Genomic DNA, 12,645 nt, shown 5'->3' with positions numbered 1-12,645 from the left:
CTGTTTTTATTTATTTTTTTTTATTTTTCTATTTTCATTTTTTTTGCTTTAAAAGTGATTGCTTTACAGACTAAGCCTACTATGTACATAGGTGCAGAATTCCTGGAGCTAAGAAAGTGTGCCTCCACCATCTCAGCATGATATTCAATTGTGTATGAGAAAGGAAGAAGCATCAAATATTCTTTGATTCCTTTGTCACAGAAGGACCTCAGGAGTTTCTGCCTTTGATTATCTCTGTATTTCCAGATCGGGATCACAGACACCTCTGCTTTACTACTTAGCATTGCAATAAATCAGGGCTCCCTCTCTGTTTTTTCATCCTTCTGTGGATGGTTAAGATGTTTATATTCTGTTTCAAGTGTACATACTTTTGTACAGCTCATAGTTATGAGAAAGCCTTTGGATATTCATAGGGCTATCCGTCAATAGGGAAGAAAAATTCTACTTGGTAATTATTATCAGAGAAACTTAAGTAAATGTCAGTATGATTTTTTAACACTCTGAAGAACATTCTTCATTATCTCAGTTTAACATTAAACTACTTCCTTAGAATTCACAATTTTTATTACCTTTACAATTATTTGCTTCAAAAAATTCATCTCAGTCACATTTAGTAAGTATAACATATACATGAATATATATTCATACATATGTACTTCTCCCTTAAGATAGAAAGTAGACTTGTGTATCATCAATAGGAAAATATGCACATTTTTTAAAAGCTCAGCAAGTGCATTGATTGATTTTCCAAACATTATGTCAAAGACTGAGAAGCCACAAAGTCATAAGTTAAGTCTATCTATTCTTTTTTTTATCTTGTTAGAATTTTTATTTCTTCTTAAAAAATTAATGCATTATCACAGTGATGTAAAGAGGGGTTACAGTTTCATACATAAGGCAGTGAGTAATTTCCTATCAAACTTGTTACCTCCTGCCTCATTTTTCTTTTTTTTTTTTAAAGTTTTTATTATAAAACTGATGTACAGAGAGGTTACAGTTTCATACGTTAGGCATTGGATACATTTCTTGTACTGTTTGTTACCTTGTCCCTCATACCCCCTTACCCCTCCCCCTTTCCCCACCTGAGGTGTTCAGTTCACTTATACCAAACAGTTTTGCAAGTATTGCTTTTGTTGTTGTTTCTCTTATTTTAACCTTTGTCTCTCAATTTTGGTATTCCCTTTCAATTTCCTAATTCTAATACCAGTATACATGGTTTCCAATATACTCAGATAAGATTACAGAGATAGTGTAGATACAATCACAAGAAGGTGATACACAAACATCATCAATAGTAGAAACTACAGATACACATGGGATGTTGAAAGTAGTTACAACTGTGATATAACAATCATTTCCATAAAATGGAGTTCATTTCACTTAGCATCATCTTATGTGATCATAAGGGTATAGCTATTGGGCTCCTCTATATAGCTATTGTGATCCTCTGCTGTGACTTGCCTAAACCTGTGCTAATTATTCCCAATAAGGGAGACCATAGAGTCCATGTTTCTTTGGGTCTGGCTCACTTCACTTAGTATAATTTTTTCCAAGTCCTTCCATTTCCTTACAAATGGGGCAATGTCATTCTTTCTGATGGAGGCATAAAATTTCATTGTGTATATGTACCACATTTTCCTGGTCCATTCGTCTACGGAGGGGCATCTGGGTTCTCTGATGAGGAAATGAGAATGGCCAAGAGACATATGAAAAAGTGCTCTACATCACTGGCCATAAAAGAAATGCAAATCAAAACAACATTGAGATTCCATCTCACCCCAGTGAGAATGTCATATATCAAGAAAACTAGGGACTGGGGATATGGCCTAGTGGCAAGAGCGCTTGCCTCATATACATGAGGCCCTGGGTTCAATTCCCCAGCACCACATATACAGAAAATGGCCAGAAGTGGCGCTGTGACTCAAGTGGCAGAGTGCTAGTCTTGAGCAAAAAGAAGCCAGGGACAGTGCTCAGGCCCTGAGTCCAAGGCCCAGGACTGGCCAAAAAAAAAAAAAAAAAAAAAAAAAGAAAGAAAACTAACAATAACAGTTGTTGGAGGGGATGTGGCCAAAAGGGAACCCTACTTCATTGTTGGTGGGAATGTAAACTGGTTCAGCCACTCTGGCAAGCAGTACGGAGATTCCTCAGAAGGCTAAATGTAGAACTCCCCTATGACCCAGCAACCCCACTTTTGGGTATTTATCCAAAAAACCACAAACAAAATCACAGTAAAGCCACCAGCAGGACAATGTTCATTGCAGCGCAATTTGTCATAGTGAGAATCTGGAAGTCCATCTATTCTTTTCCCTTCCTCCCTCCTTAGCTTCTCTCCCTGCTTTCTTTTCCCTCTGTCTCTCTGTTTCTCTACCTCCCCTCTCTCTCTCATACTATTAAAATTGATTTGTTTTGTTTCTGGATATAAAAGAACATTTCCTCTCTAGTTTGAAATTTTTTCTTAATATGATAAGCCGTTAGATCACATTTAGAAATGTACTTAGTCCAAATGGGGGGTGGGAAGCAATTCAATGGTTTTCTCCACCCATTTCATAGTAGAAGACGGTCATTGATTGATTGAAATTGAATTCCATTGCTCCGCAACTGTTTAACTGGTTATGGGTAACATAACCATTCACAGGAACACAAGGTAAAAAAATAAATATTTTAATAGAGTGACTCTCTTTAACCATTCCTGTATCAGTAAGAAAGCATAAAAGGTCCAGAATGGAGGAAAAAAGAATATATTTGCATAAAGAAGTACAAGACTATCATAAATAAAAACATAAGCATGTATGAAAATAAAGAAGTCAAGGGAGAAAGAGGAAAGGAGGGAGGCATGAAGAGCAGGACACTAGAAGGTAATTGTATAGTAAGCTCATTTAAAGTATAAGGATTTGGTTACTTAGATGTAAGGGAGCAAGTGTGGAGAGCAAATTATCCCAGCATTTTTTGCTGAGTTTAATCTCTCCCATCCACAGAGGAACAAGTCAGCAAGTCCTTGGACTGTACAAGGCACAGGCAAATCATTTTAGTACCTGAAAGAACACAGGCCTATGCTTCTTGTTGCTTGTGCTTAGCCTGTCTGCCTACATTGATAATTTTGTATGGCCTGTGGATGATGTTCTCAATATACAAATGGCTTTTGGTAGAGAAGAAAAGGTTCCCTGCCACTGAAAGGCAGATAATTTTCCCTTGAGGAAAACTGTTCTGTATATTGTAGAATGTTTAGTGAAATCAGTGATCTTGACCTACAGAATCTCAATAGCAACAAAGAAACCAACATTGATCTCCTTAGTTTCCAAGTACCCATTGATGGAAAGAAAAGCAGGAACTTTAGTGTAGTACAATCCATTCAGAGAAATCTTTCTGGGTTTTAAAGCAGAGATTTAACATATATTGATGACATCTATTTTATTACCAGTCTGTGGCAAAAATTACATGAAAAGGCAATACAATCAAGAGTTTCTGTTAAGATCATTGTTAATAATTTATAAAAATATGATAGTAGTTGTATTAGGCAATTTTATTAGTTTTGTTTTATTAATTTTCTTGACATTTCTCTGTCAAAATAAATAAATTGAATTTGAAATTTTGTACTAGTTAACAGTATTTTTAAACCTCAAATTCCTAAGCTCAGGGACAAATGGCATGTGTTTTCTCTCATATGCAGAAGCTAGATTTAAAATACATGATAAATTATACAGGACTCTAGGTATTCACACACAATGAGACCAAGGAAGAATATTCTTGAGGGAAGAACCCAAAGGTACAATGCCTCTGTGTTCTGCTGTTATAAAATAATATCTATGGAAATGAACCCCAGGAAATAAAAATGGTATTTTTTTCTGTGTCTTTTCTTTATTGTCTGTTTTTCTGTCTTGGAGGGAGATAAGAAGGAGTACAAAAATGGAGGGACATAGAGTGAACAAAAGCAGCATTGATACCCAGTAGAAACTATGTTGAAAATGCAATTTATGGGTGTGGACAGGAGGGGAAAATTAGGAAAGAAGGAAGGAAGTGGTGACATTGTCCTAAAAGAAATATACTCATTACTTGAATTATGAAATGATACCTGCTCTATGCATCACCTTTATAACAACATTTTTTAAATTATGAAATAAAATTCTGAAGTTGGGACTCACTGCTTTAGATCAGAGCTACTATTTCTAGTATCGTTTTTTTTTTTTTCTTTAATCCAGTTTGAATGTTATCATTCAGAGATCCACACCTCCCTAATGGATATGTAATTAATTCAAACTAGGTAGCCAATGTCAAGAATCCAAAATGACTTAAAGGTAAAGAAGAATTGTTGTTTTTTTTTCCTTACCATAGAAATTAACAGAGGAAAAAAAGAATCATTTTGAGTTCAATGTCACTTTAGATTACTTAATGAGATGTTGTCTAAAAAATATAGTAAAAGAGGGCTGGGAATATGGCTCGGTTGTAGAGGGCTTGCCTTGCATACATGAAGCCCTGGGTTCAATTCCTCAGCCCCACATAAACAGGAAAAAAAAACACCAAACTAGAAATGGCACTGTCTCTCAAGTGGTAGAGTGCTAGCCTTGAGCCTATAGAAGCCAGGGACAGTGCTCAGGCCCCTAGTCCAAGCCCCAGGACTGGAAAACATGTGTGTGTGTGTGTGTGTGTGTGTGTGTGTGTGTATAGCACTTAACAACAGTTATCCACAAATCAGTATAAGAATACCAACAAGGGATACCCTTTAAAGCTGTGTTTTAGGTTTTTATGTTTTTAAGGCATAATTGTACATATAGCTATCCCCACATTCTGATGTGACCAAAGTGTCTATGACCTAGGACCTGTGCTCTCGTATGATTCAGGGTGCATTCATCACTGGACATATCACACTCCATTTTCTACCTGCTCCTGTCCTGTTTGATCCATGTTTATTCACATGGCCCCTCTGCTTCATGCCATATCCATTGAGATCAATGATCTAACAAAAATACATCTGATTAAAAAAACAACAACTCCCTCTTGTCGATGTTAAAGCTCTTTTAGTCATATGAATATATTAATGATGAAAACATTCAGTGTAACAACAAAGTAGGAATCAAACAAAATTACCCTAAAGTTTTTTTTAATCTTTCTCTATTTTGTGTTTGAATTTAAGAGGAAGAAATGAGAAAGCTTCTGCATCTAAATCTGAAGAGCAATAAGGGTTAAATACACATACACACACACTACACACACACACACACACACACACACACACATTTTCTTTCAAGTACTTAAATTATTCTGTATACTTCCATAGACAGTACTAGATTACCTAGCATGCAAATACAGGTACCAAGGGCCGCTAATGTTGGAGGAGTTCTCATGCTGATCAGAAGAGAGAGGTGATACAGTGTAAATTAAAACAAAAACAAAAAAGTATACTCAGCATGTGATTCTAAGAAACTATTTATTTCATCAATACCAAAAATTATTCCCTTAGAGAGTTATTTATTGTAAGCCTTCCTAAATTTATCTGCAAGAGACTGGAAAATCCCTTATGATAGTTTAAAAAATACATAAATGATATTATAGGTAATGGCTAATAAAGAGCCTTACTTATGAGAGCACTGATGAAAGAAAAATTAAATTTATCCCAGAAATGGAACCAAGGGTCCCATTAAAAACTTACTTTTAGCTGGTAGCTAGTGGCTCACACCAATAATACTAGATACTAAGGAGGCTAAAAATCTGAGGATGGTGGTTCAAATCCAGCCTGGGTAGGAAAAAGTTAGGGGACCTAAGCAGTATCTTAGTCTAGGCAAGATGTAGGCATAAATTAGATTAGCAAGTGTATAATAGATAGAAAAGAAGTCTCTTAATTTTTATGGTTCATAATATCTGCTTGTTCATTTTTTCAATAGAACATTTATCCTTTTATATCTTAATTAATATTTCAACATCTGTTAGATGAATGCTTATAACATGGTAGTCAGATTGCTAGGAGGCCTGAATTCAAAGACAGAGACAGATATGAGTGTTAAATAAACCTTGGCATAATCCCATAATAGTTAAACATTAAGATTAGAATATAACATTTTCTTACACATTATCTACAAAAATAAAAAAGTGATTTCAGAATTTAGGAAAGTCACCTTTTAAACACTTCGTATTTTTTCTTTTTGCTTATTAGTTTTTATTATTCTCAAGTCATTGTTCAAAGGGGTTTCAATTCCACATGTCAGTTTGTGAGTGTACAATATAGTGGATTTTAATCCATGTCACCATTCTAATCATTCTTCCCCATGTATTCCAACCCTAACTCTCTCCTCAGTTTACCTCGTTATCTTTTCACATATGTACATTGAATATCATGACTCTACTTGACTACCCTTCATCTCCCCATTTTTCTGTTTCTTTCCCTTTGAGCTCACCCTCCCAAATGACAACACACATATTCTAGCGTTGTGGGATATATTTTATTAAACTGGTAGTTGTTTCAAGGAGTTACACCACTGGAATTTTCCCCTGAATATAGCATACTTCAGGTAATATATTTGTGTGTAAGTATTTGCATACATATGTATTTATTTATAATAAGGATCTAACTTCCACATATGAGAGTAAACCTGCATACTTTGTCTCTCTGAGTTTCACTTACTTCATTTAAAATAGTTTTCTTTAATCTTCCTACATCAATTTCTCTGCAAATGGCACAATATCATGTTAACTGAATTACTACATGAAAATATAACATGAGTAATTGACTTGTTTCCCTTTTTTCTTTTCTGTTTTTAGTGTTGGGGGTCTTATTCACAGTCTCCTGCCTGCTAGAACTGTAAAACTAAGTCTCACTTCCAGATCTCTTATAAAACATTAGCACTTTGAAGAAAATAGCCAAGAATCACTCATCTGGAATGATAATTGATGGAAAGCAACTGAAGGTTTTCAGCATTTCTCTTAAGCATAGATCATACACAGTTGCCAAGTAACTGGGAATAGGTAGCTACCTACATTTATAGTTGGTTGCAGAGGATACTTGTGGCCTCCCTTCCCAGCATTTCTCACTTCCTGTCATTATTTCTGCCCTTGAACCTTTTCTGAAGATAGTACTTGCTTTCTCTAAGGTCTGTCTTAGCAACTCTCCCATTTTCTGCCCAACTATCTGCTTCATCTGACCACTAGCATGTCTGACCACTAGCAGACATGTTATTCATTTAACAAGGTAATAATATTTCCTGCAGGAAATTTCTAAGGAACTTAAGTCTATGCTAATGATTTTGCTCCTCTGTAAGTAATAGTGGCATGCAAAAGTCAGTGTGTTCATTAATAGAATATATTTTTTATATTTTAATACCTACAATACTAAAAGTAAAGGCTTTATCTACTTTAAGACAATGTCAATTCATAAGAGGAATTCAAAACTCTAACCAGCAGTGTCAGTTTTGTAGGCATATGAGCATTAATGAAAAGAACAAAGGAATGCACAAAACAATCTCTGTCATAAATTCCATTCAATTTTTTTTAACAACTTAACTGCTCATTTGAGAACAGCATAGAAACCAAACTTGGTTTTGCTTTACTGACTGTTGGGTAAATGAATCCATCTCTGTTTAGAGATTTTGTACCAAAACCAGAATTGATATCTGCTTTACGTAAATGATCTCTACTCAAAGCACAGTAGAAAGTATATCTCCAATTTGCACTTTTTGATTGGCAAATATTAATTTACAGATGCACAAATAGACAAATCATTAGCTAAGTAATTAAACTACAACTATTATTTTGCCTGTGACATTGATGCTTAATACTAGACTTTTTTATTTTAACAATACCACTTCTCTTCACACAGAATTTTGACTCTTCACTTTATTTTTAGCTGACAGGTTACTAATCTAAAAATCAACTACAGAAAAAGAAAAAAAAACGTTTTTTCTGCTATGGGAATATTATCTTTGTATTTGGGACTTTTGTTTGAGGCTGGAGTCATATTAGTGTGTATAAGTGCAAGGAAAAATGTTTGCATTTAACTGTACCTAGAATTCTTATGGCTTTCATTGAGAATGATCCAAACATTTTGCACGGCATGATTTTTAGAAAACTTTTGACCTTTTTAGGATTTATTTTATTAGAGTTTTTTCTTGCAAATGTCAGAAACTCTCAAGATACTTGTTTTAAAGGAAAAGGTCACCTTAAAGAAGACAGTCCTAGGTTTAGTGATAGTGCTTCTCTATTGTCTTATTCAGGATATCCAGAACTAATTGTAGAGCACCTGAATTATTCTACCCTGGCCTTATAAGTACAAGAATGTTCCAAGAACTTTTGCAACTATTCTCAAGATTAATTTGAGGAAATATGACAAACACTAAACCCTCATGAAGTGTTAATTCCTGTGTGAAAGCCAGTTGCATATACTTCATATAAAGGCAAGATTTATTGAAAAGTGATTCATCGCTGCCCTAGGTTATTATAGGGGGCCCAATATGAGCTAATTTTCATGTGGGAGTACGGTTTGTGCTTATGTAACAATATGTTCTTAATTGGATATCATTCTTCCTATAATTATAACATACAATCAGTATATAAAAGAATTGAGTTTTCCCAATGAAATAGAATTGAAAGCTTTACTTTAATAACCAATTTTAAAAATAAATGTGTGCACACTACATTAATATTATTAATTTATTGTAAGTAATGTAAAATGGTCTATTTTGAAGCACCTTCTTATCTGTTGATAAAGACCAACTTTGTTTTATAGAACAGAGATAGAAAGAAGCTGAAGTTACACTATCTGCTCAAGACAATCAATTCTGACAATTTCAGGTCTAGAATCCTTTTTAATCATCTCTTTTCCAGAGCATTCTGTACCCTTGATGTTTGCCCTTAGCAGATGTACAAGTAACCTAGATCCTGAACTTGAATTTGTATAAATTTCAGTGTTGGACAGGTTTCAGAGCTGTGATAAAGGGGTATAATCTATTGTTCTTTCTGTGGTACTAGAGTTTGAATACAAGACTTCATGTGTGCTAAGATTTTCTACCACTTGACCCATGACTCCAGGCTTGGTTTTTGTTAATTATATTTTAGATAGTGACTTGGGAACTTTTCTGCCTGGGCTGGTATCAAATTCTGTGATCCTACCATTCTCAGTCTCCTAAGTAGATAAGCCACCAATGCATCATTAAAGATCTCTGGTATACTGTGTCTAAGGTCAAGTTACAGTTGACATTTGAAATCTTAGAATCTTTCTATTAAAAATGATAAAAATTACTTATTTCACTAAAGTTACTGTAGTCCAGACACTTGGCAAAAGTGAAAGATATTTAATAATTTTACCCATATCCATCTAGGTTTTGCCCTTGTAATCTATCAGTAGGTAGAGGTAATATATACTACTAATTTATTATTTTCAATAAATTCTAGTATCAAATGCATGAGAAGAAATACCTGGAAGAAAAGGAAGTTGTTTTCATGAGTCTTAAATGTTTGCCTTTCCAACATCAAAGGTGTGCTGAGTTAATGGATTTTGAAACTTGCTTGAAGAACTGATGTAGAGGACTATACAGTGGAATCATTAGTCATTGCTATATAATAGAACTTGCCCTTCAGTTCTGCTACTAAAAGCTACATTTCAAAATAGTGTTATATTTGTTTTACTCCCTGCACTAAACTGTATTTGTGAATATGAAGCTACAGATTGAAAATGCCTTAGCCAGCATACTTTATAGGTAAAAGTATTCAATTCTATACCAATGGCTTAAAACCTGAGAAATAAATTAATTTTACCAATCCCTTGCAATTTATATGTCTCTTTGCTCCTTCCTGCGTGTCATGTTTAAATGAGAAAGAAGCCACAGTGAAAATCACCTTTGTGGAATCAACCAAATCAAATTATTTGAACATAAGACCAAATTCTATTTAAACACTAAAACTTTAGTTCCACAAATATAGTGGGATATCGGTCATAAAGAATATAAATGCTAGTAATGAGGTGTTGTTTCTCTAGGACAAGATCATACTATAGAACCTGTTGGCTTCTCAGTATTCTCTCTAATTTGAAATCTCTTCTATGTTCCAGAAAAAAAAAACCTGAAATCTATTTCTCAGATGTGCTTTCATATCAGAGCTCTGATTTAGACTGCTCAAATGAAAGGCCTCAACAGGAGATGGGAGGCAGTAGAGAATGCAAGTCATCACTACTCTATACAGTGGCAGACAGGTGACATTGAGAATGGCACATGAACTTTAATGCTTAGTGAGCCTTGGGAGAGGACAGGTGTGTGTTAATGCAGGACAGACACAAGATGCCACTAGTAATTTTTGTTCCCATTCTATCTGAAGGCAGCTATGATGTCTCTCAGGTATGCTCTTCAAGTCCATTCTTTCCTTAATTCCTAAACAAGAACAGAATCTGCCCTTATGTCCCAGTGGTTATTGCACAACAGTTGTGAATAGCAACATTGTTTTACCAGACCCATATGAGAGATGATGCACATTGTTACTGCCAGGTTTGCTCGAAGCATAGTGGAGGTGACTATGTGTAAAGGGTGCTACAGTGAGCAGAACTCATACTAAAGCCTTTTGTGTAAGCAAAGCCAAGAGACTGATTTTTTCCAAGTCCTTTCATTTCCTTACAAATGGGGCAATGTCTTTCTTTCTGATAGAGGCATAGAATTCCATTGAGTATATGTACCACATTTTTTTTTTGTCCATTCATCTACTGAGGGGCGTCTGGGTTGGTTCCATATTTCTGCAATGACAAATTTTGCTGTGATGAACATAGTTGTGCTGGTAGCTTTAGTGTGGTCTTGCTTGTAGTCTTTGTAGATGCCCCAAAGTGGGGCTGCTGGGGCATAGGGGAGCTCTATGTTTAGCCTTTTGAGGAACCTCCATACTGCTTTCCAGAGTGGTTGAACAAGTTTACACTCCCACCAACAGTGTAGTAGGGTTTCCTTTTGGCCACATCCCCTCCAGCAACTATTGTTATTAGTTTTCATGATAAAGGAGATTCTTACTGGGGTGAATTGGAATCTCAATATTGTTTGGATTGCATTTCTTTTATGGCCAGTGATATTGAGCAGTTCTTTATGTGTCTCTTGAACATTCTCATTTCCTCTTCAGAGAAGTCTCTTTTTAGTCTTTAGCCCATTTCTTAAGGGGGCATTTGGTTCTTTGAGGATTTGTTTTGGGGGAATTTAACTTTTTGAGCTCTGAATATGTTTTAGATATGAGGCCTTTGTCTGAAATCACACTAAGTGAGCCAGACCCAAAGAAACATAGACTCTATGATTTCCCTCACTGAGAATAATTAGTACATGTCTAGGATAATCCTAGCAGAAGACCACAATAGCACAATAGCTATGCCTAGATGAATACATAAGATGATGCTAAGCAAAATCAACTCCAAGTTATGGAAATAAGGGTTTATCATTGTTGTTATTTTTAACATACCATGTGAAATTATGCCATTTTCTTTTGTCTTTCTTTCCCATGGTTTTACCCCTAGTGTCACTGTACCTGATTTTGTTACCCTGAATATTGTATATACTTTTATTGGAACTAGAGAAGGGAAGGGGAACATCAAAATGAAAAGACAAACGATAAAAGATGAACCAATGCAACAGCAATGCTTATAAAACTATGTGCTCTAAACCAACTGCACTACTTATCAGGAGGATAGGAAGGCGGTAAGGTGGGAGATAAATGAGGGAGGAGGTAACAAGTTGGTTAAGAAATGTATTCACTGCCTTACGTATGAAACTGTGTTCTCTCTGTACATCACTTTGACAATAAAGAAATTTAAAAAGAGCAACAAGAAAAAAAAAGGCCAAGAGTCTGTACTGTCATCTTTATAACTTGTCTTTCTTTTTCATTCTCTCCCCATCTCTAGATGTAAGCACGTACATTGGAAAGTTTTCTGTGTTCCATGTCCTCCTCATAATCTTCTATCAATGTACTTATTAGCAACTATTGGACAAAATAAAAATGCATTTTTTTGTTTTGTTTTTAAATTTTTCTTTCTTACATGTACTATCTTTAAGTAGTGGTGCAATGGAGTTGTTGTTTAACAAAACAGTTTAGGAATACAATATATCATTCTCAATGTACCTCTCATAAGTTTTTACAGAGAAATCTGAGACGAAATAATTGTGAAAATGCATTATATACTACAACTGACTTCTATTATGGCTGTGATACATATTTATCTACCTATATTTTTCAACATATTATGCTATCTTTTATAATTTTATGATGTTCATATCCTTAACATTTTATTAAGTTTAAAATTTTAAAGTAGTCATTTCCCTTCCAATTCTTTTACTTAGTAAGTAAACCAGTTTTTATAGTGCACTGAAATTTTCACCACCAGGCAGGAAAAAGAAAATAAAAAACAATGTCCACCAATTATTTTATCCAAGATCTATTTTTTCAATATGTATCTGTACATTTCTGTCAGAATGTATATATGTGTTTTATAGTACTGTTAAATGTTTGCAGAAAAATATTTCAAATAAGATTGAAGGCATATCATCAAAATTGCACAATGAGAATTGAGAAAACAACGTATTTCATTGTTTTCTTTAAATAAATAGAAGCTCTACTGATGTTCTTATATAGTATATAAGAGATTCTCATATGATAGCTTATGTTTTCCCCGTTTTAATTACAATTTTCAAATGATTTTGCAATGTT

This window comes from Perognathus longimembris, chromosome 8, assembly GCF_023159225.1.
Source record: "Perognathus longimembris pacificus isolate PPM17 chromosome 8, ASM2315922v1, whole genome shotgun sequence".
NCBI classification, from domain to species: Eukaryota; Metazoa; Chordata; class Mammalia; order Rodentia; family Heteromyidae; genus Perognathus; species Perognathus longimembris.
Note: the sequence above shows the minus strand (reverse complement) of the source record.